The sequence below is a fragment of the Gavialis gangeticus genome, unplaced genomic scaffold, assembly GCF_001723915.1.
Source record: "Gavialis gangeticus isolate Ggan-Ray unplaced genomic scaffold, GavGan_comp1, whole genome shotgun sequence".
In the NCBI taxonomy this organism is placed as follows: Eukaryota; Metazoa; Chordata; order Crocodylia; family Gavialidae; genus Gavialis; species Gavialis gangeticus.
The window spans coordinates 51833893-51854895 of record NW_017729004.1 but is presented as its reverse complement, the minus strand read 5'-3'; positions in this window follow the sequence as shown (position 1 = coordinate 51854895).

Below are 21003 nucleotides of genomic sequence, written 5' to 3'. Positions count from 1 at the left end.
TTTATTGAAGGAATTTATTTTCTTAAAGCACTCTTGAATCTTTCCTATATGTTTCTAATTATTGGAAGAAATAGCATGTGCATTTCTTTTACCATGAGGAAATATATGTACCAATGAAATATTCCAATGAGCCAGGCACATTTTGTTATTAACATCGCTGCAACAACATTTTTCAGGGCACAACAGTTTGCTACCTCTGATGTTGTGCATATCTATGGTCTAATGAGAAATATTATAGATGCTCCCAAGTTGAGAAGACAGAAAGATAAAAGCAAAACAGCATCTAGAACATGGGCCAAGAGGCTATATTAAGGTTCTAGTTTTGTTGCTTTGTTTTCTAATTGCTTTACAATTTTGAGATTAATTGTGGTCATATGGGGGGACCCTAATTTACAAAATATTGTAGCTATAAAGAAAAATAAATGGTTATTTTAACCTTGGGATTAATTATGCAAATGTTTACACAGTCTCATATAAATAGTACCAATGATCTCAATGGGACAATTCACCAGAACTAACATACCTCCATAAGCACATGTTGGATGAAGCACCTTGTGTGTATTTTAGAATAGAAAATCCCCACATGACTCTAATTGGCAGTAATTTCTACTTTCCCTCTATTAGAGTAGAAGAAAGAGAGAGAGAGAACATGCAAGTTAAACTGAATGAATGAATAAATAAATATGGAACATCTCATTGACTCTAATTAGGGTTTATTTTTTTTCTCAAGAAAAGAAACCATATGAATTCCATTGCATGGAAGGGCAAACAATGTTGTCTGAAGTGATTTATTCTACTACAACCTATAGGTTTGGAGGGGTTAGGAACTGGGTAGACATTAATGCTTTCCCACCTCCCATCACTCTTTCCTGATCATGCCATGGCAGTAAAGCTTTTGCCCTTTGAATATATTCCTATTGCTTTCCAGAGCCCCATGATGAAATCTGCAATCTCCCTCATGCTTAAATGTTTAGGTGGGTATTGGGACACATGATTTGCCATGAAATGCACAAAAATACATTTTGCACCATATGGAACGCTAATGCACCATAAGGAACTTTCAAGTTTGCCAGTAACAAGAGATCTGAGAGAGGAACTTAAATTCTTATTCCATGACAATTCTTAAAGGGGATGGAAAATAGATGCAGGATTAAATTAGTAAAGTCAAGACTGGAGTAATCCAATGCTCTGTGTATATGTACCCATGTATGGGTATAGTTAAGAAACATATGTAGAAATCAGAATTGCTACTATTTTTCATTACCTTGCCAACTTTAAACCAACTGAAATAGCTTGAAAACTGATCCAGTTGGCCATGTAGGCCTACACCTCTTGAAATGTACAGGCAGTCCTTGACTTACAGTGTTTCGAGTTACAACATTTCACACTTACGTTTATAACTTGACACTGTTTCAACTTTATGATGTCAGTTTCAACTTTACAACGCTTGATCCGATGCAGTGCCACACCAGTGAACAAGTTTGCTGCATCGCTCATCTCCCTGGAGAACATCTGTCCAAACTTCCTTGGACACTGTCTTTAAGAAAGCAGACAAGACTCCAGAAGAACCTGCAGCCAAGACTCCTGAGAAGACTCCAGGCCAGAACCCTTCAAAAAGTCCAACCAAGAGCCTTTCAAAAAGTCCAGCAAAGTCACCTCAAGGAAGTCCTTGAAAATCAATATGACTGCTATTTACAATATAAATACATCAATGTAGCTATGTTACTCATCTATAATTGATCAAGTACAAAATTCTGGGGTATTTTTGGTGAAAATAGGGTATTGGGCCTTGGTTCAGGAACCAACCCCCCATTTATAACGTTTCTTATGAGAAAATTGGTTCCAAGTTACAACTTTTCAACTTAAGACGTGGTTTTCAGGAACCAATTGTGTCGTAAGTCTGAGGACTGCCTGTATATTGGAAATCCATCCCCATGAGGCAGAAGGAATTGCTTTGTTTACTGTATTTAAAAAAACAAACTATAAAATTAGGAGTTACTGTGGAGATGCCTTATATTTAAGGTAGCTTCTAGAAGGTTAAACTCCTAGTTACAGTTATTTTTAACATGTATAACTCAGTGATATTCTGTAGAGTCCTCCATAAAATCAGTACATCATCAGTATGCACAGTACAGTTAAAAGAAAAGGAATATTTGAGTTCAAAGTATTGCCACTAATGTGTATTATATGTTAATATCCTAGTACAGTGGTGCTCAAAACTTTTTGCCTGGTGGGCTGGATGGGTCAGATGGTGGTTTCAGTCCAGCATCTGGCCCAGTGGGATGGCCACCATCTGGATATGGGGGTGGGAGGGAAGCCTGGCCCCACAGTGGGACAAGAGGGCTTGCCAAGACATGACCCAGCTGTATGTGGGGTGAAGGGGCGTGGTCCAGGCACAACCCAGCCCGACAGAGGAAAAGTGAGCAGAGCCCAGACTCGTGGGGGAAAATAGGGATCTAACCAACCCCCCTGGGGAAATGGGGGCATGACCCTAGATACAAAAATAGAGCTTAGTCATAGGGGGAATTTTTCTCAATTGAAAAGTAGTTAAAGTGTTCTGAAAAGGTGAGTCTCTGTGGCTGATGATGGATTTGGATGTGTCAGTTGAAAGGAAGATAATACAAGTTTACAGATGGCTAAGAGCTAGAGAGTATAAAATGAAGATCAGCAATAACAGGAAGAGTGAAAGTGTGATTAATAAAGTCCACTAAGAGCATCCACCTACTATACCTCTCCTGGTCTTCGCACAATATTCTACATCTCAAAGCATTGCCTCCAACAAAATTAAATCAACATTAGAAATTGGGAAAACAAATCATTGTAGATTTGGCCTGTTCCCTTGCACTACATACCTTTTAATTACTCTTTCTTACTCATGACTGACAATGGGTACACACAGATGTTACACTTAGATCACCCTAACCAGTGTTGATCTAAGTGCCCATCTGTGCAGACATTCAGGGAGGTTACATTTAAAATAAATGGCTGCCCAATCTAATTTAATTCACCCATGTGCAGACCTTACAGTTAGAATGATCTAACTTGTGATGCATCAATCTGAGTGCCAATCTGTACATAAATTCAGGAAGATTAGATCAGGCAAAAAAATGGCTGGCCTGATTTAACTTAGTTCACTTAGGAGGTGCACTAAGTTAGACTGGGCAGAAATTAACCTGGCATGTTTGGAGTACTGTCCTGAGGCTGGGAAAGCCCAGTCACTCACCCTAGCCCTGGAGTTGTGCTTTTTCTACACCTCCCATCCCAACTGGGTTAATTTTAGTCTTCCCTAAGCCCCCCATAGACACACCAACTTCCCTAATCCTGCCAACCCCATTGGACCCATTAGTGTCCCCATTTCCCTCTTAGATTACATTCCTGGTATGGCTCCTGGCACTGGTGAATGTGTGCATCGATTCCCAGAAATGTTTGTATGTGGCCCAGGAGCTGGGAAAGCCCAGCTGTTTAAACTTGCCCCAGTATCAGGGCTTCACTTTTTCTAACCCCCCTACTCCAACTGTGCTATCTTTAGCCTTCTGACAACTCCCCTTTCCCAGGCCTATTGCCCACCCCCCATTATCCTGCCAATTGTGGGCCTTCCTCTCACCCTGACTTAGATTACTTTCCAAGTGCAGCTCCTGGCACTGGTGGACATGTGCACAAGTAGTAATCTATGATCCAATCTATGATCAAGCCACTTAAAGTAAGACTCATGGGTATAGATTGGGTCCTGTAAACACGTACCTATGCCCAATAACTGTGCACTCTTAATTTCTTAACTTTTGGGGGGGGGTGTTGTTCAGAAAAGGAAAAAGGCTGCTAGATATACTCTCTCAATGATATATGTATATTATATATGTACTAAATGTGTGTTAAATATTTCCAAAGGGATACATTCAGATGTCTCAGAATTTCATCTGTTTTTCCATAAGATAGTACGTGGGCTAGGAAAATATTTCTAGATGTACAACATTCAAAGGGCTGCTACCTGTGGGAATGACTGATCTGTGTAGATTGTGCATTGATATTTTTAATTATAAAGCAAAGCAGCTGACATACAGATGTTAGTGGAGAAGGTACTGTGATTCAGTTTTTATATTTTATAATTGATTCCTTTTAAAAGAATGGGATTTTTGTTTGTTCATACTTTATTATTTTGCTTTTGGCAAAAATTTTAAAAACTTATGGTGAATAGGAGAGCATGGAGGAAGAATCCAGAGAAGAAACCAGGCACTTGGGAACAAGGGGACTGAATTAGGACTGCAGGGAAGTTTGACATTTGCCTGCCTTATTAGTGCTTGACTTTACAAACAGTAATTATTTTTAAGTGTTTTTGTATGCATTATACAAGAATTCTCTGGCTTCTTCCACAGACAAGAGGTCTTGCTATATGAAAACTGTTGATCTAGGACAGGATGCTGATGGGGCTGTAAAATGTTGGTGAAATAAAACTCCTCTATGATACACATATTTATGTCTGTCTGTTGTTGTTAGAATGAAGGAATTTACATGCAGACATAGACATTTATGTCCCTTCTCCTTCCTCAGTTAATGGGGGTTGGAAATCTCCAGCCCAGTGGGACAGTGTAGTTAAGCAAGAGAAGGACTGTGGCATCAAGGCTTTGATAGCAAGCTGATATGAATTATTCCTGTTGCTTGCCTCTTAATAGCAATCTTCCCAGAGGGTGAATAGGACTTTATTTTCTGTCTAGAAAATGTGTTCTTTAACAAAGAGTCTTTAATGGGAAGGTAGTAAAGGAAGAGGCTTAAAAGTATATTCTACCTGTGCTAGATGCAATTTAAGTTCTCCTCATACATTTCTGGTTGTGCCACCCTTATAGTAGCTGCCCTGAAAAGAAGTTATTAACTTCCCTACTGACAACTAATAGAGATTTATCCATTAGTTCAGCTGAGGGGAGGTTGTGTTTCTGGAGGTAGACTCATCAAAGCGCCACTAAATCAGTGGGGCTGAGTAAGGCGTAGAGGGTGGATGAAGAAGCACTTAGGCTCACAATATGGAGGGTGGTAGAAGTATCTTTTTTAATGAACAGCATTGCAGTGAGAGCGCTCACTGGGAGATTCTGGTTCAACACCTTACCCTTTCCCTGCCTGGGGAAATTTGAACACACATCTCATGCTTTCAAGGTGGGTGTCCTAGTCACCAGAAGATGTAGGTTACAGTTGGAATGGGTTCTCTTTAAATATTCACTAGAGTGAAGAACTGGCATCTGGAGAATACATTTCCCAGGTGAGTATCCTAAAGCCAAGCCATATAAATTGGTACATATGGCACCAGTCTGAAAGTTAGGAGCCAAAAATTCAAATAATGTGTTATATTTAATTTGTAGAATGGGAAAGTCAGCATTAAATGAGAAAGTGATAACAAACCACTCTATTTCAAATTGTTTTGAAACGTTTCTATTGAAAAAATTAATTGGCATAAATTCATTCATGCAAAACTTTTTGATTTTGACAAAACAGTATTTCCCAGTGAAACACTATTCTTTTGAAAAAGCTTTAGTCACTTCTATCTTAAAGGGCTTGGAAACATAAGGAAAAAAAATCCATCCTCACAAAAAATTAGGAAAATGGAAGTTAAAGTAGGAGATTGGCACTTATTGTTTTTATGTATCACTATGGATTAGTGTCTAGGACACATTTGGGTGCTGTAAAAAGTGATTGATGACAATGATGATGATGACAATAAATGTGTTAAATGAAAATTTGTCTGAGCGTCAGTAAATAAATCACTTTATACAACTTGACTTGAGATGGATTAAATCATCTTAGAATTAGATGGTCCAAGGCAAATTTATTTGACATAGATGGATCCAAATGTATTGTTCAGTTTCTGCTTTCACTGAAGAGAGTCTTGATTCAGAATTTTATGTCTGCTAAGTAAAATCCTTTGGATGCACAGTGTTACTTTTCTCTCAAAAAAGCAATGAGGATTGCTGATTGGAAGGGGTTAGGAAGTGTTCCCTCTGACAGGGAGCTATTTTTCATAGTGAATAGACATTTGGAGAGGAAAAAAAAAGGAAGTGGAGGGGGAACCTTTAATAGCTTGCAATACAACTAGAATTCCCTTTTCTTTTGCTAGTTTATAGTTTGTAAACAGCTTCCAGAAACTCATTCCCTTTGGTCTAATTCCACTGCTTCTCTATCTAATAAAAATGTTTGCAGAAACAGCAGGGGTTGTAATATCTGTGTTCCTTGTTCTTCACTTGATTCAGCCTGTTATGATTCCTGATAGCTGTAATTATAGCAGGGCTGTTTGTGTCTCTATAGTTAAAGATCCATTATTATAGTTTCCATTGCACAGTCCTATTTTCTGAGGTTTATAACTTGACTATAAACCTTTTTCTCAAGCCTGAATCTTGGCGAACATAGTTTTTATCTTGTAAATGAATAGAGGGTTTTTTATATTATGGATTATAATTATCTGATCATATGCTATTAGTATAATCCTCCCTAAAGTTTTATCTCTATCTATATAACTCATGGGGATGGGAATACAATCTATTCTTAGAGCTGAATCTCTGCTGTTCATGAAAGGTGTAGGGAAAGTAGCAGTAAGCTGTTTTGATACATTCTGGCTGGCCAGAGGACTGCTATACTAGCTGAAGATTGATCCTAGCACTGTTCTGTGTTCACACTTTCTGCCTTTAGCCTGACTGACTACCCTCATCTCACTCCCATATATAGAAATAATGGGGAGATGGTAGGAAATTCGAGACCTTGCCTGTGTCAGGAGGAATCCTTGACTCCCCCTTGAGTGTTTTTGCAGCTGACAGCTTTGCATTGACTATGGAAGTGCAACAAGCAAATGGCTGAACTCTCCACCCTTGTTTTGGAGCAAGATTGTCTGCCTCAGAGTCTCTGAGGGAGGATCAGTTCATAATGCTGCAGAGGGGATAGCTGAGCCAAAACGGTGCTTCAGTACGGAGATAGCTGGCAGGCGGCCCCCACACTGAAGCACCCTCATGCCCCAGCCACCCTCATCAACATCTACATGTGCATTGCTGTGGAGTTAAAAACTCCACCACAGGATAGCAGTTCTGTTTACAAGTACTAACCTATGGGGGAGTTAATTTACTCCGTCCTAATAGCACTGCATGTGTAGAGGCTGAGACATTTATTGTGGAGCTAATAATTGGGCAACTGCAGTAAACATCTCCTGTAGAGTGTCTTGTTTCCCTCTCATAAATTTATTTCAACCTAGAAGAATTTGCCCTTCTCAACTCGTAACAGAGGTGATGAGTTGTTCAGCGGCGTAGTGACACTACAAGGTACCTGGGGCAACTGCTGTAGTGTATACAAGGGTAGCAGCAATTTCCTCCTGCTGCTGCTGCTGCTGTAATTGCAATTGCATAGCTGTGGCATGGCTGTGACTGCAATTGCGTGGTTGCCCCCCCAACACCATCAGTGCTGGAGTTAGTTGCCCTTCTCTCTCCCACCCTAGTTATGCCATTGATGATGTTAGTCTGAAGGCAGGCAGGGGAGCACCTTAGAGATGAATGGTTTCCAGTACGTGAGCTTTGCTGGCAGCCACCTACTTTATTAGGTGCCAATCCATTCCTACCAGTAGGTTGTTACCTATGACAGCTCCTTTCTCTCTGAACAATTAATCTCTAAGAAGCCACCCTGTCCTATCTTCCTTCTGCCAGCTTGCAGTGAAAATAGAGTTGAACAGTGCCTTTTGCTGCACCTGGAAAGTCATAAGTTGCTGTCATCAGGGCTCAGCTGATACTTGCAGTTGTCATAAAAAGACCAGCTATTTTGTTTTCTTAAATTTGACATTTTTGTGTTTGCTCACAACATTGTAGATAGCACAGTAGCCAGTCTTCTTTTGTTAGCTTCAAGGCTAAACTTTACAGCCCCTCTAATGTCTTATCTTGCAGGAAGCATGGCTTTGCTCAAGAATTCCTGCTTGGTCCTGCTTCCACATCTACTGCCATTTTTTTTCTTTTTATGAGTACATCAAAGGCAACTGTCTTTTAAAATAACATTTCTGACACATAGTAGGATGGTATTCTTAAAATGGTTTCTTAAAATGCAGTTTGATCTCTGGGAAGCTGTTTGACAATGCTCATTTTCAAAGGGACCCATTGGACATTTTCATCTTTGATTCAGTACTGCTTCTACCCATTATTACCTCCAGTGATCATATTATCATTTTACTCTCACAAATCAAAAAAAAAATTTTTGTAATGGGTTTTGGTTGTGGTATGTCACTTCTTCCACTAGAACAGGATAGTGGATGAGGACAAAATACATGAACTACGTTAAAAAATGTAGGAATTCGTATTTTTAATGTTGTGAAAGGGTTAACACTAAGATTAATATGAAAAAGAAACTCTTGCAGAACTGTACATCTCAAACACCATTAAAGAAAATGTACACATGCTACCATTACCACCACCATAGTTCTACAACAGCACATCCTTCAATTTGGAACTACAAATTTAGAATTAGCAACTCTTGTAAACAGAAATTAGTTTTAGTTAACTTATAAAGAAATTACTTTGGAATTCTTAAAATTTTCTGATTAAAGATAACTTTATTCTTCATATGCCCCAGCTTTTCAAAGTCTCCCTTTTGGGAGAACACTACATTAAAACAATGACAGACCAAACTTTGATATTTAATCATCTTCAGTACAGAACGCTAGGCTCTTATATAGCTCACCAAGGTAACATCTATCATTTCTTAAACTTGGCAGCAAACTAAGATCCCATTTATATTTATATCTAACTTAAACACATGACAAAAATCATCTTGGACCAGCATAGAGTTTTCAACATATGCCAAGACTATTCTTGTAGTCCTGTTTGAATGTTAAATTGAGTTTTGCACCTTAAACAGTTGAATTTTCAGGGGTTATTCAGTGAAATATGAAATAGCCTATCTCTTACGCTAGATGTAATGTTACATCTAGTGAGCTGGGTAACAAGACAATACTTTCCTGTACAGTACTGTGAAAGTATGAGACATTAACAGCTTGCATGCCTCCAGACTCTTATTTCTCTGATGTATTAGAATTAGTTAACGTCACTAATTCTAATCCATCAGAGATTAATGCATCCAATAAATGTTAAGACAACATATTGTAAACCCATGAAATGCTTGATCAAGGTGAATAGTTGTTCATACATAGGAAAAAATCTACTGTTAAAAAAATACAAAGCAACGAGAGTCAGCAATGTAACTGTTTGGTGCCATTGACACTCTTGTGAAAAATAGTGTTTTTTAGAGCTGTAGCTCCTGGAGTCATGCATGAACATCATGTTTCATTTCATTCACATTCCAAACCTTAGGGTAAGGAAGAAACAATAAAATATTACCCCACTGTACCCTATAGGCTCAAAAACAGAAGGCAAATTAAAGGAGCCCAGAATGTATTTGTTAGTGATTTCATGATTTTTTTGAGCCTGGCACATGATTTTTGATGGTTGGGGATGACAGTATGTAGCCAACACTGCAGGGGTCCTGGAATTGGCCCCTTCAGACGGACACTTAGGATATGTCTACACTGCCTCCATGAAGAACCCTGGAGTGCTGCCAAGAAGCATGCTGTCTCAACTTGTTGCAGTGTACTAAAGCTCTGAAAGTAGGCAGTAGCTAGTTTAGCTTCATCTTAAGCATGTCTCCAGAGCTACTCTTAAGTTCCCTGCATTGGATGTGATTCTGGGCACATGCTCAGGGGCACATGCCACTGGCTCCACTGCATAACATGCACTGAGCGTGAATGAGTGAGTTTTGCCACAGAGGCAATGTAGACATGCATTGACATATACATTGAGTGACTCTTGCTAAAGTTACTTAGATATTCTGTGAGGCTGTATGGTTTTTCTGACTGTAAGTTCAAACCCTAAACTCTCCTTAGCTAGTAGAACAGCATTTAGCTTAACTTGTTATAAGACTATTAAGAATAAGTTATATTAGTTAAAGTAAGCAAGCAACATATGAGCAACTTTTCCTTAATATAAATTCTGGTTAAGTTTAAGAACTGTAATTTTTGTCCTGTTGTAAAATTTCACACTTCTCCACCCTCATGCTCTCTTTCATGTAGTAACTTGGTCCTTCACAACCTCTTTACAAAATAGTTACTGTACAAACAAAATGCACTCAGCTCCAGACCCCAGAAGGTAAACACCACTATTGCTTGCCCCTCCATCCCCTTGCCCACAACTAAAGTTAGCATTGGTGGTGCTGTGAATTCAAAATATATAGGGATCCAGTTAGTAGTATATTCAGATTTACTAATCAAATGGTTTTCCCATCCTAAGTGTAATAGGCAGACTTAGAAACAAAATGTATCCTCAGAAAATGTCTGCTATCATCTTTTATCCAAAAGAAATATTTTACATACATCTGAAGATTAGGGCTAGTCCATTAATATTTGTCAAATCATTTACCTAATAAGTTTCATAGGCTTGTTTCCAACAAATTATGTAGGTCCTACTTGCCCCACAATGGTCACAAACTGAATAGAACTTGTATTTTATGAAAAGATGACATGTGCGGTAGAGGTTAACAAGCTACTGAAATGTGGGTGCTCCTCCTAAGTTGTTAAAATAAGGAGAAGAAATAAAAAAAAATTACTAAACCTATAGCTCACAAGGAACTGCAGCATCACTGTGAAGCAAATCTCTCAATTTTTAGCTGAAAAGCCAAACTTTCTGGGGCAGAGGAAACTATTTTCTCACTAGACATAAATCCTTTGTCTTCATAAACTTGGCAGATAAGCTGTATTTGCAGTTTTAGATAACCATCTCTGTGTAAGGAAAATAAAACAGGGAAATCAGAAGTGAATATTGTTGATGAGCATTTTTGGAAATTAAAAATGTATTCAGATCTTTCAGAAAAGCTTGTAATTCTGTCTTTGGCCTTCATCATTATAAATGCTACAGTCCATTCATCACCATGGAAGCATTATATTATATGAGTCATTTTGCCAGGTATTGAACATTTGACCCTTGTTTCCTCAGAGGCTCAGTAGAACCAACCTTTTTATTTCTACTTGGGTACATGAAGCAATATCATTTCTTTCATTCTGATTTGAGATCAGGGATTTTACATTAGCTCTAGCTGGATTTTTCCAACATTTCCAAACGATGTTTTGGGTTCTTTAAGTTAGAAAATGCAGTTTTGCCAAATGTGATACATTCCCACAAAATGTTTTTGCTTTTGACAAATCTTCTGATGGACACAAGCAGTGCTTCAAAACGCGGTAGGCAGTTTCCTAGACCTGACTAATTTCCTGCCAGCTTGTGTTCCTGGCTCCATGGCAGCTGATCGGAGAAACTGCCACAGAGTTTGGACCACTGGGCTTGCATAGTCTGCAGTTCTGGGCCAGCCCTGCAATGTGGACTGCCTAACGGTGAAAGCCAAGGGTTTCCAGACTCCCAGGCCAGCTGGATATGCAGTCTGCCCAACTTCCTCAGTCCAGCAAGCCAGCTGTCTGGAGAGCTGGGCAACAAGAGGAGCTGGCTATCTTAGAAGCCTCTGCACTACGTGGGGCAATCAGGATCTAGTCTCTTTGCTCTGTGGCAAGCCGACCAGAAACCCTGATTGTCAGGAGTCCTGAGATTTGGGAGCCTGTCACAGACTTTCCAAACTTCCAGTCCAACTGGCCACCTGGTTGACAGACTTCCCACAATCTGGGGAAAAGCTGCCCTCTGAATCTAGAAGGCATGGGATTCCTGCTTCTGAGCAGTCACATGGGAGGACTACCATGGTGTTGGAAGGCCTGGCAGTATGCATATTCATCGCTTAATATGGGGGAAAGCAAGGAGGCACTTACTGTCCCTTTAACAATAGTGTGGTAGATTTAATTCAGCAACTAGGTGATTCTTGGAAGTAGGTTTTATTCCAAAAGTACTCTGTTTTAGTGGGTGTGTCTACACTACATCTCTCTGTACTGTAGTCTTTCTCACCTACTCCCATGCTGCATGCTTCAGAACTAGATCTGAGGAAGCGAGGTTGCTCCTGAGGTGCCCTCCACTCCATTTTGCTCTCAAGCTCCCTTTTTCCTGTGTGCTTGAGGTTGGTGGCCAAGGGTATCTGTGAAACAACACCTCAGTTCAGGACATATGGTATGGAAGCAAGTGAACAGGACTTATTTTTTACATGCAGTGCTGAGAGCTGTAGGGAGCCAGGGTAGACAAACCCATGGTAACATGTACTTTCTATGGACATGCTGAAGTTGTAGCTTTTTCCCTCCCAATTGGGAAACAGCTTTTTCCCCCCAAACTTGGCAGTTGTTGTGGAACACACATTTGATTTCTCTGCCAACACTGTCTTGGCTATTCACTTCTTCAAGGGCCCTGTATTTGTTTATATGAGATTCCCTTTGCTTCAGTTGGTGCTTGCCCAAGCAGGAAATGCAGCATTGGGTCCTAGCACAACAAGCAGAGCATCCAAAGAAACAGGATGACACTTTCAATAAACAGAAGAACAAAAATCCTCCCAACTTCTATACAAATGTTTATGCCTCAGAGATTTAAAGCTATGTCAGGATGAGTGTGTGGGTCATCTAGTCTGACTGTCAGAGCTGGAGTCTGGGGCTAGTAACCAGTAAAATCTCAAACCCACAGTGCTAGACTGGGCCTAAAACACAGATCAGAAGCCAGAGGCCAGTCCAAATGCAGTTTAAGGCAAGGGTCAAGTGAATGGGACCCAGGCAGGCACTAGTGCTGGAGACATGATGGGAACCAGGGATGTGTTCTCTGAGTATTCCTCTAATCCCATTAAATGACTAATCTGGTTTCTGTAAATTGTGCACCAGTGTCAACCAAGCAGATTGATATGACAGCCAATCAGGCCACAGGGCACAAGGATGAGTCATTCTAATTGCAGGACAGGGCAAGTCATTTTATTTTTGTCCTGTCACAATACTACATATACACTACTTTCTTACAACTATGTCTCTAATAAGAAGTTTCTTATGTGAGGAAATTCAATTGGTGGGGGGTGGGAGGACCTTCCCGAAATTTTGGCACATGTCTGCCTACCCTTGGGCACTGCATTTCAAATTTAGCAACATTTGAAAATGATAGTGAACAGTAGTGTCAACACCTTTCTGTAATTGTAAGAAAAATGTTGTTATAAGAAAATGAGAAACAGAAGAAGTATCCCAAGGGTTGCATTCTGGTCACATGCTGTAAGAATTAGTTTCAAAGGTGATTTGTAATGGGAAAAAATAACTAGCCTCTTGCCCTGTTTTATTTCTCTGCAATACATAAAGATTGAGAGAGGTTTTTTCCCTTTCCCTTCCCCATCCTAAAGCAGAGGCAAGACTGTTTTCTTTTTTCAATAAAATGTCAGTATTTACCTGCTATTGGAGACGCTATGGTAAATGAAAAAATCTAGTGAAATGATGACACCCTGAGTCAAGGAAATGAAAGCTGAGCAATTTCAAAGGGAAGGGATTTGTAGTGAGAATGTTTAAAGTATTACTTTTTGTTTGCTTTGGAGCCTATTTAATTCCAACAGTTAATGAACTTCTTGGAGCAGGGATTTTTCTGCTAAATAATCTCCATCCTCCACCCTTCAATTAAGGTGTAAGAGCCCACAAAACATGTGTTGTGAGATTGTCAAAATGCAAAATAGTTGAGACTAAACTTGATGTTTCTGGTATTTCTTAAGTTTAAAAAGCAAGCAAAGAAAGGGTTTTGTGGGGAAAAATCATGATGGTCTTCTTGGCACATAACAAAAGAGTGGTTGCAACAGGGAGCGCCAGTGGAAGGAGGGGGCGGGTGGGGGGGGTGCTTTTCCCTCGCACTTACCAGAAGTTTGTTCCCCGTCACCATTGCTCAGCCCAGACAGGCAAGCATGGGGTTGGGACTGCTCATGGTCATCCTTGCCTGTACCACAGGCAGGTGGAGCTGGGAGTGAGTGGGTGCGCAGCAGCCAGTGGCAGCTGGACGGGAGCACAGGGCCCATGCTGGTGCCTCAGAGTGAGCAGCAGGAGCACGGGGTCCTGGCTAGCCGGGGCTCTGTGGAGCCTGGCCAGCTCCCCTCTCTCCCTGGTGGTGCAGCCCAGCTCAGCTCCACAGACCCCTGCCAGTCTATGCTTCGTGCTCCTGCTGCCCCACTCTGGGCCCCCCCGCTAGCGCTAGCCCTAGCCCTGGAGCACCAGCATGGGCCCCACACTTCCGCACACCACTCACTTCCACTCCCTCCACCCCTGCCGCCACTTTCCCCACTTTTCTTTCCCCCCCTCCTTACATTACCCTGGGAGGCGTGAACAGCACCATGGTCCCAGGCTGTGCATCATGCTCCCGTGCTAGGCAGGGGCTTCTGGCTGGGAGCAGGGCCAGGTGGGTGGGCCTTGCTATTACAGCAGTCTGCTGTAGCTTCCCCTGGGTCCTGCTGCCTCTGGATGCCATCATCTTTGACAGGAAGCTGGGGGCAGATAAATATTTATTTTCTAAATTTTTAGGGGCCCCACAAGCTGGATAGAATGGCCTGGTGGGCCAGATATGGCCCATGGGCCGCATTTTGCCCACCCCTGGTCTAACTAACAAACTCCCTGCCACTGCATTCACTAAGTCCTTTTCTCTCAGCTTTCTTCCTGTAGTGCACTGTTGGTACTTCTGATTTAGTTTGCTCTTAAGTTTATGGGTTGCCTTATAGCTCTGGTACATAGGACAAGCCAGAGTACAGGGCCTTTCTGGATAGATGTTTATCCAGGGTTTGAATTACACTTTGATTGTTGGAGGGGTCTGCAAAAAAATTGGGCTGCCCATCACAATGCCCTAATAGAACCGGAGACCACACCAGGTTATGATTTTCAAATCTTGTAGGCGGGCTCTTGTCTCTTATGGGGGGACTCAGCCCCTCTAAGCTGCCCCATAATTTAAGCCCTGTGTTTATCTCATGTTTGCCTGTGTTCAGAAGGGATAAGACTCAAACAGGTGGTTTCTTTCAGTTCTTCCCCAGTTCTACATTCTTATGTTCTATGCATGTGTTCAGTTTTACAGGTTAGAATAGTCCCAGCACCGGTACTGGAACTAGTTTGAAGGTTTGGAGATATCCAGGTAGAGGGCAAGTAGCATGGGTTTAGGAAGGAACTAGTTAAGTTAGTGTCAGATTTTTCCAGTTGTGTAAAATTTATATAGTTGGAGTCAAGTTAAACCACATTGCTGGTATCTATCTGTCGTCTTGTGGTTCTGGGATATTAAGTAATGCTACTTAAACTTAATATATTCATATTTTTACTGTACTTTGTAGAAAATCTTCAGTCACTTTTAGAGGTTCCTCTTTAGTTCTGTACAAGTGATTATTTGGCTGGCTGCTCATCTCAACCCACCCAGAGTTTTAAACCAAGAAAAATCATTCAATTTGGCAAATCTTTCATAAGAAAATGCTTCTGTAATTGGGATTAATTCAAAATACATATTGCATGCACTTACTAATACTCCCACTTATTTGGGAGCATGATTCAGCATCACACTATGGTAGTAATATGAATATATTTAAACAGCATGCCATCAATCTGTAGAGGAAAGTGACATAAACCAATATAGCTGTGTGTATAGTAGATAAAACTAACCATCCCTGGAGGTTTCTATTCTGGGGAAACAATTATGTACACTGAAAAACCCCATACCTCCACAAGGCCTCTGGAGAGAACTCACTGTTCATTTGGAGGACAGGCTCAGTGAAGGCTGCTGCCATCGAATTTAACTTGTCACTGTATTGATTAAGGTGAGATTATATTTGCCCTTGATGTTGTGCCAATTTTTCATATCATGAAATGCCTTCAGTACAACATATCTCCTGTAAAAGACGGTGATTTTTTTTGGTTTGCATTCAGTTCACAGAATGGTCTGTGTTTTCCTTTTATTTGTAAAGAACAGTAACACAATTAGGAATAAAAATTTTTAAAAAAATACCTAACACAACTGAGGAGGCTTAGCAGGTAACAAGAAGCCTATAGATAAGGGACTAGCTCACCCTGCAATTTTCCTACATGGATTGGGTGTTTGGACTAATTATTTTAGAGAATGCCAATTTCTAATTAGCAGTTGAGCATACTTGGTGTTAATTTTCAGCTAGTATACATCACTATAATTCTACTGACTATAATAACGCACCACTTTATATCAGTTGAGTAGCAATTTTCAGTATCAGTAGCAATTTTCTTTCTTTGCATTCACTGTCACTGCTAGAAATCCAGTCTAGTGGAAGGGGAGTGAAAATTGAAGCTAAAGCATTTAGTGAGCAGGAAAAAAATGCTTTTAAATTCTGATGAGAACACGTTTCTCACACTCAGTCTCAGTCAAAAACCTGGTGATTTCAGCAGGATGATTAGCAGTGTTATATGTAGAATATAGCTGTCCATCTCTGGCCTGCAGGTGTTTCGTTGGATATTCTATTGTTGAACAGCCAGTATCTACAATCTAGGTAATCATTCACAGTTGTATCACAGAAAGTGCTGTCCCTGGTGTTATAACAATCCTCATCCAACCATAACATGGCTGTGTGCTTTAAGAGCATCACTATTATCACTCTGCTCCTGATTCCTTTGTTGTGGATTTTAGTTTTCTCCACCACTAGCTCTCAGATGTCTTCTGTGCTACATGGTTAATTCTAGCCTAAGATATCATCTGCTACAAATCCTTTAGCTGTTGACAGTACTACAACAGGTCTTGGTCTTTGGTACATTAACAGACTGGGAAAGAAACATGAAATAGTGAGAATCCGATTGGTGCTTTTCAGTAGTATATTACTGAAATGATAATGTTGTGCCTATTTTATGTTACAGAAATCACACTATGTCATATGGCACAGCATTTCAACGGCACAGAAGACAGAGAACCAATACCAGGAATAGTTGTGAAAGCTTCCCTTCAGAGGTAATGTAGTACACCCCACCAGAATTAGTAAAGGCACTGCCTTGACATGTGTTCCACTTGTCAGTGTATTGGCATTGTGCTTAAATAACTTTTAGTTAGAAATCTATAAAGCACCAGCACCAAAAGTTTGAGATGTTGGTGGCTGCAAATTTCCAGATGCCCAAGGGCCAAACTGAATTTTCAAAAATACATTCATTTGACAAGACTTGATATGCAGGAATCATAGGTGAAATTGCATACATATAATAGCCTTCTCCACAATGTCAGTGTGCTGCAGTGAAATAAAATAAAATTAAGAAGCAACAGAGAGAACAACACAAGTAGTATTCCACTATAATTGTCCTTCTCAGCAGCCAGGCACCTTGAATACAGATGGAGCATTACTTCGGGTTCAAAATGTCAATACATTTAGGAAAACAACTTCTTCAGGTGGATGCCCAGCACATGCATTTCCTTAAATACATGAGATCTAGGGGTTATTAGAAAAGTTTCAGATTTTAGCAACTAGCAAGTTTGTTCATAGGGAGAGATGGTCTCTAGGGTACCTAAACTATGTATCATATCCATATAATGGATCACCAAGAACCTGAAATGACCTCAGAAGCAGCTAAAAAGCCAATGCAGCATATGCTGGATTGGCCTAATGTGGTGTTCAGCATGGCACTTATTGCTTGTTTTCCTGCCCTCTGCATTTTAAATTAACTTGAAGTTTCCAGGTGAACTTCAGGGGTCAGTGCCACTCCCACTTCTGATGTTCAAATGCATCTGGGGTAGAGAGGAAAGAGAAATCCTTAGGATTGGCATCATGGGTTTTGAGGCAAGGACAGGGAGCAGGTATAGGTGTGGTACTGCCACTTTCTGGCTCGTATTCTTCCCTTTATCTACCCACTTACATCCCCTGGTTTTCTCACATTTCAGTACCTGACCCAGAGAACTGATGTGATTTACTTCATATCAGACACCAAGTCAAGAATGCCACCTGACATCCTGACTCCTATTGATTCATGGTACCTGCCCTGATTAGCTATGATACAAGTTTAGTTCCTCACATACATTTGCAAATAAAGATCATATCCCATCCACTGCACTTTTATATTTTACTATTGACCCATGACAATGACTCTTTACCATGGCATTTTCCCTAACACACTATATTTGAATTAGGATACTCAGCAACACTGTTATGACTCACTACTTGATTTCACTGCAATGTCACAGGCATTATATATATTTGCTGAACTTGAAATCCTGCAGCCAATTGTTTTGGATAGACCAAATAATTCTATATGAGTATATTCTATTATTTGGAGTGGCAGTCATTGAAAGAGGAATTTCAACAAAACTCCTGTCTGTTTGGCTTCCTCTTAAGCAGAGTGTGAGAGGCTCTGGTATCCAGCAGAGAGATTCAGAGCCAGCGCAGTGATTCATTCTGGCAGCCAGAACATCTGGGTCCGGCTCGCACCAACTTTGGATGATAAAAGAGAGAGGACCTGAGACAGGGAATTTTGAGGGGGAATTTCTGCCTTCAGTTTGTTTGCTGTTTTAGAGATGAAAATAAATGAAAACCTCGGGGGTCAAGGGAGGAGTGATTTCTGACCCAATGCTCCACTTCAGTTCTGTGACTAGAATGGGATGGAAATGAATCTCAGCCAACCTGCAATAGGAAAATAAAACTCAGAAGTTGAAATCGCAATATTTTATTGGTGCTGGCTTGTCAAGGCACAGTTGCAGCTGTGCTGTGTAACAGAATCATAGAAAATGAGGGTTGGAAGGGACCTCAGGAGGTCATCTAGTCCAACCCCCTGCTCAAAGCAGGACCATTCCCAATTACAGCATCCCAGCCCAGGCTTTGTCTACCCAGGTCTTTAAAATCTCTAGGGATAGAGATTCTACATTCACTGTGGGTAGCCTGTTCCAGTACTCTACTACCCTCCTTGTGAGAGACTTTTTCCTAATATCTAACCTTAACTTCCTCACTGCAATCTGAGACCATTGCTCCTTGTTCTGTCATCTGCCACCACTGAGAACAGTCTAACTCCATCCTCTTTGGGACCACTGTGCTGTAATGAGGCACAATCTGTGTCAAAATTCATCTAAACATTGCACAGTGTTTGAACAGCACTAGGTTTCCTTCTGCTTTTCTGTCCCACATTCTTTTCTGTATTTGCTGATTTAAAGATACATGACTTTCTGTCACTAAGGACAATAAAATGAAATTGGTAACTGTGCTCACTGTGCCCCAGTGAGCGTACCCTAGAACTTTCTCATTAATTTTTTGAAGCCTCCAGATTTGGTGGAATCACTGCAGCCCGTTGTAAATGATGTATGAACTGAACAATTCCTGCCCCCCTCGTGCACAGAGAGGGAATACAAATTGTACTTGGCAATCACTTGCTGTGTTGGGCTGTTAGCTGAAACAGGTACAGTTTCTCTGTCACAGTGAAGAAAACCCAAGAAAGCCAAAATCTTCAGAAAAAAAACCTGGGAAGGGCTTGTATTTTATTGTTAGTCTCTTTTCCCTTCTTTTACCATTCAGAGCTAGAAAACACCTATTAGGTCATCACATCAGTCCTTTTCCTCTGCAGGCAAAGCAAGCGTGTTCACAAGAATAGCGTTCTTAAGTTCATTGTTCATTCTTCCACATCCCTCAGGAGATAGTCTGCATTTCACACAACTCGCTGTTCTGTTCCCTGATCCTTGGTCCTTAGTTTACTTCTTTTTATTTTCCATTTAATACTATTGCTTTTAGGCAGATCTAGAGCTTGGAATTGGCAGGCTTTGGCATCTTAGCAATTGGGGGTGGGGGAGCGGGTTGCTGTCTTATGCCTTGGAATTTTGGCTTTATTTAAAAAAAAAGAAAAGAAAAAGATATTTGAAAGCACTCACAGTTGCTGCTGAACTGAACTGGAAGTGTGAGCAGTCACTGCATCTGTAGACAGACCACAGCCTTTATGATGGCTATAAAAAAAAATGAATTGGGTGTAAACTGATGTAACGATATTTTCCCAAGCCCAAAGACAGACTATAAAAACAAGATTCTCTGAGGTGTAAACTATTCCCTGCTTATTTCTAGGGGTGACAGCTGTTAACTCTTTGGCCTGATGATGGTATTTTAAATGTGATTAACTGTTTTTCTGATGATCAAAGCATGCAAAAATATTCATATTACAAAGACTGTACAGCTGAATGCCTATCCTTTTCATGCACCTTGCAACAAACGACTGGTTTGTTTTCTATTTTGACATGTAGCCATGTTACCATTTCATGAGGTCCCTCATGGGTCCAGAAATTTGATAGTAAGGGAGCAGTGGCAGCATTAACCCCATGGCTCCAAGAACCACAGCAATTAATGCTACCACCACTTGTTTTGCATCCAAATTTCCAAACCCATGAGACGTTAAGTAATGCTATTTAAATTGGGGCACCACTGATTTATACTGTATACATTTTTAGGCCTTGCCTATGCATAAATGTTATGCTACACTATTGTGAGCATAGTTGACAACAGATTTTTTTAATAAATTGCCAGATTTATTTTGAATTAAATATATTTTTCTGTCTCTGCCATATTTATTTTTATGGCTAATCCAAAAGCACAGCAATAATATAATTCATACAAGGCAGTGCTGTCACTATTCTGGCATGCACTTCATGAGAATGCCCCTGAGGAATTTTTGATGACTTAGTCAGAATTTCTTTCAAATTTCTTTCTGCCATTCAATCCCTCTGAATCCTCTCCAGCATACCATTAGACTGCCTTGCTCAATATGAGGTTATTTACTTAGAAACATGAAAACTGTAAAACTGACCATGCTAACTGATAAGAAATACAGATCAGTCATAGCTTATGGAAGTGAGAAACTATCCCTTTCCTAACTATTTGTATGGCTCCATCACATATGCTTGTGGCTTAAAGATCCTGTGAATATTGTGTGCTTCTCTGAAAAGCTAGCAGTGAGCCTAAATAAAAATGCCACATTGAATCATGTTATATGATGCCATCCTACAGGTCCATCATGCTAGGACATGATATAGAACAGCTTGATGCAATGCTGTAGCAGTTAAATACGGGCACTGAAATCATCTATCACTTTGCACCAGGTGGTGGCAATGCCATAGAAGTTACAACACTAAAATTACT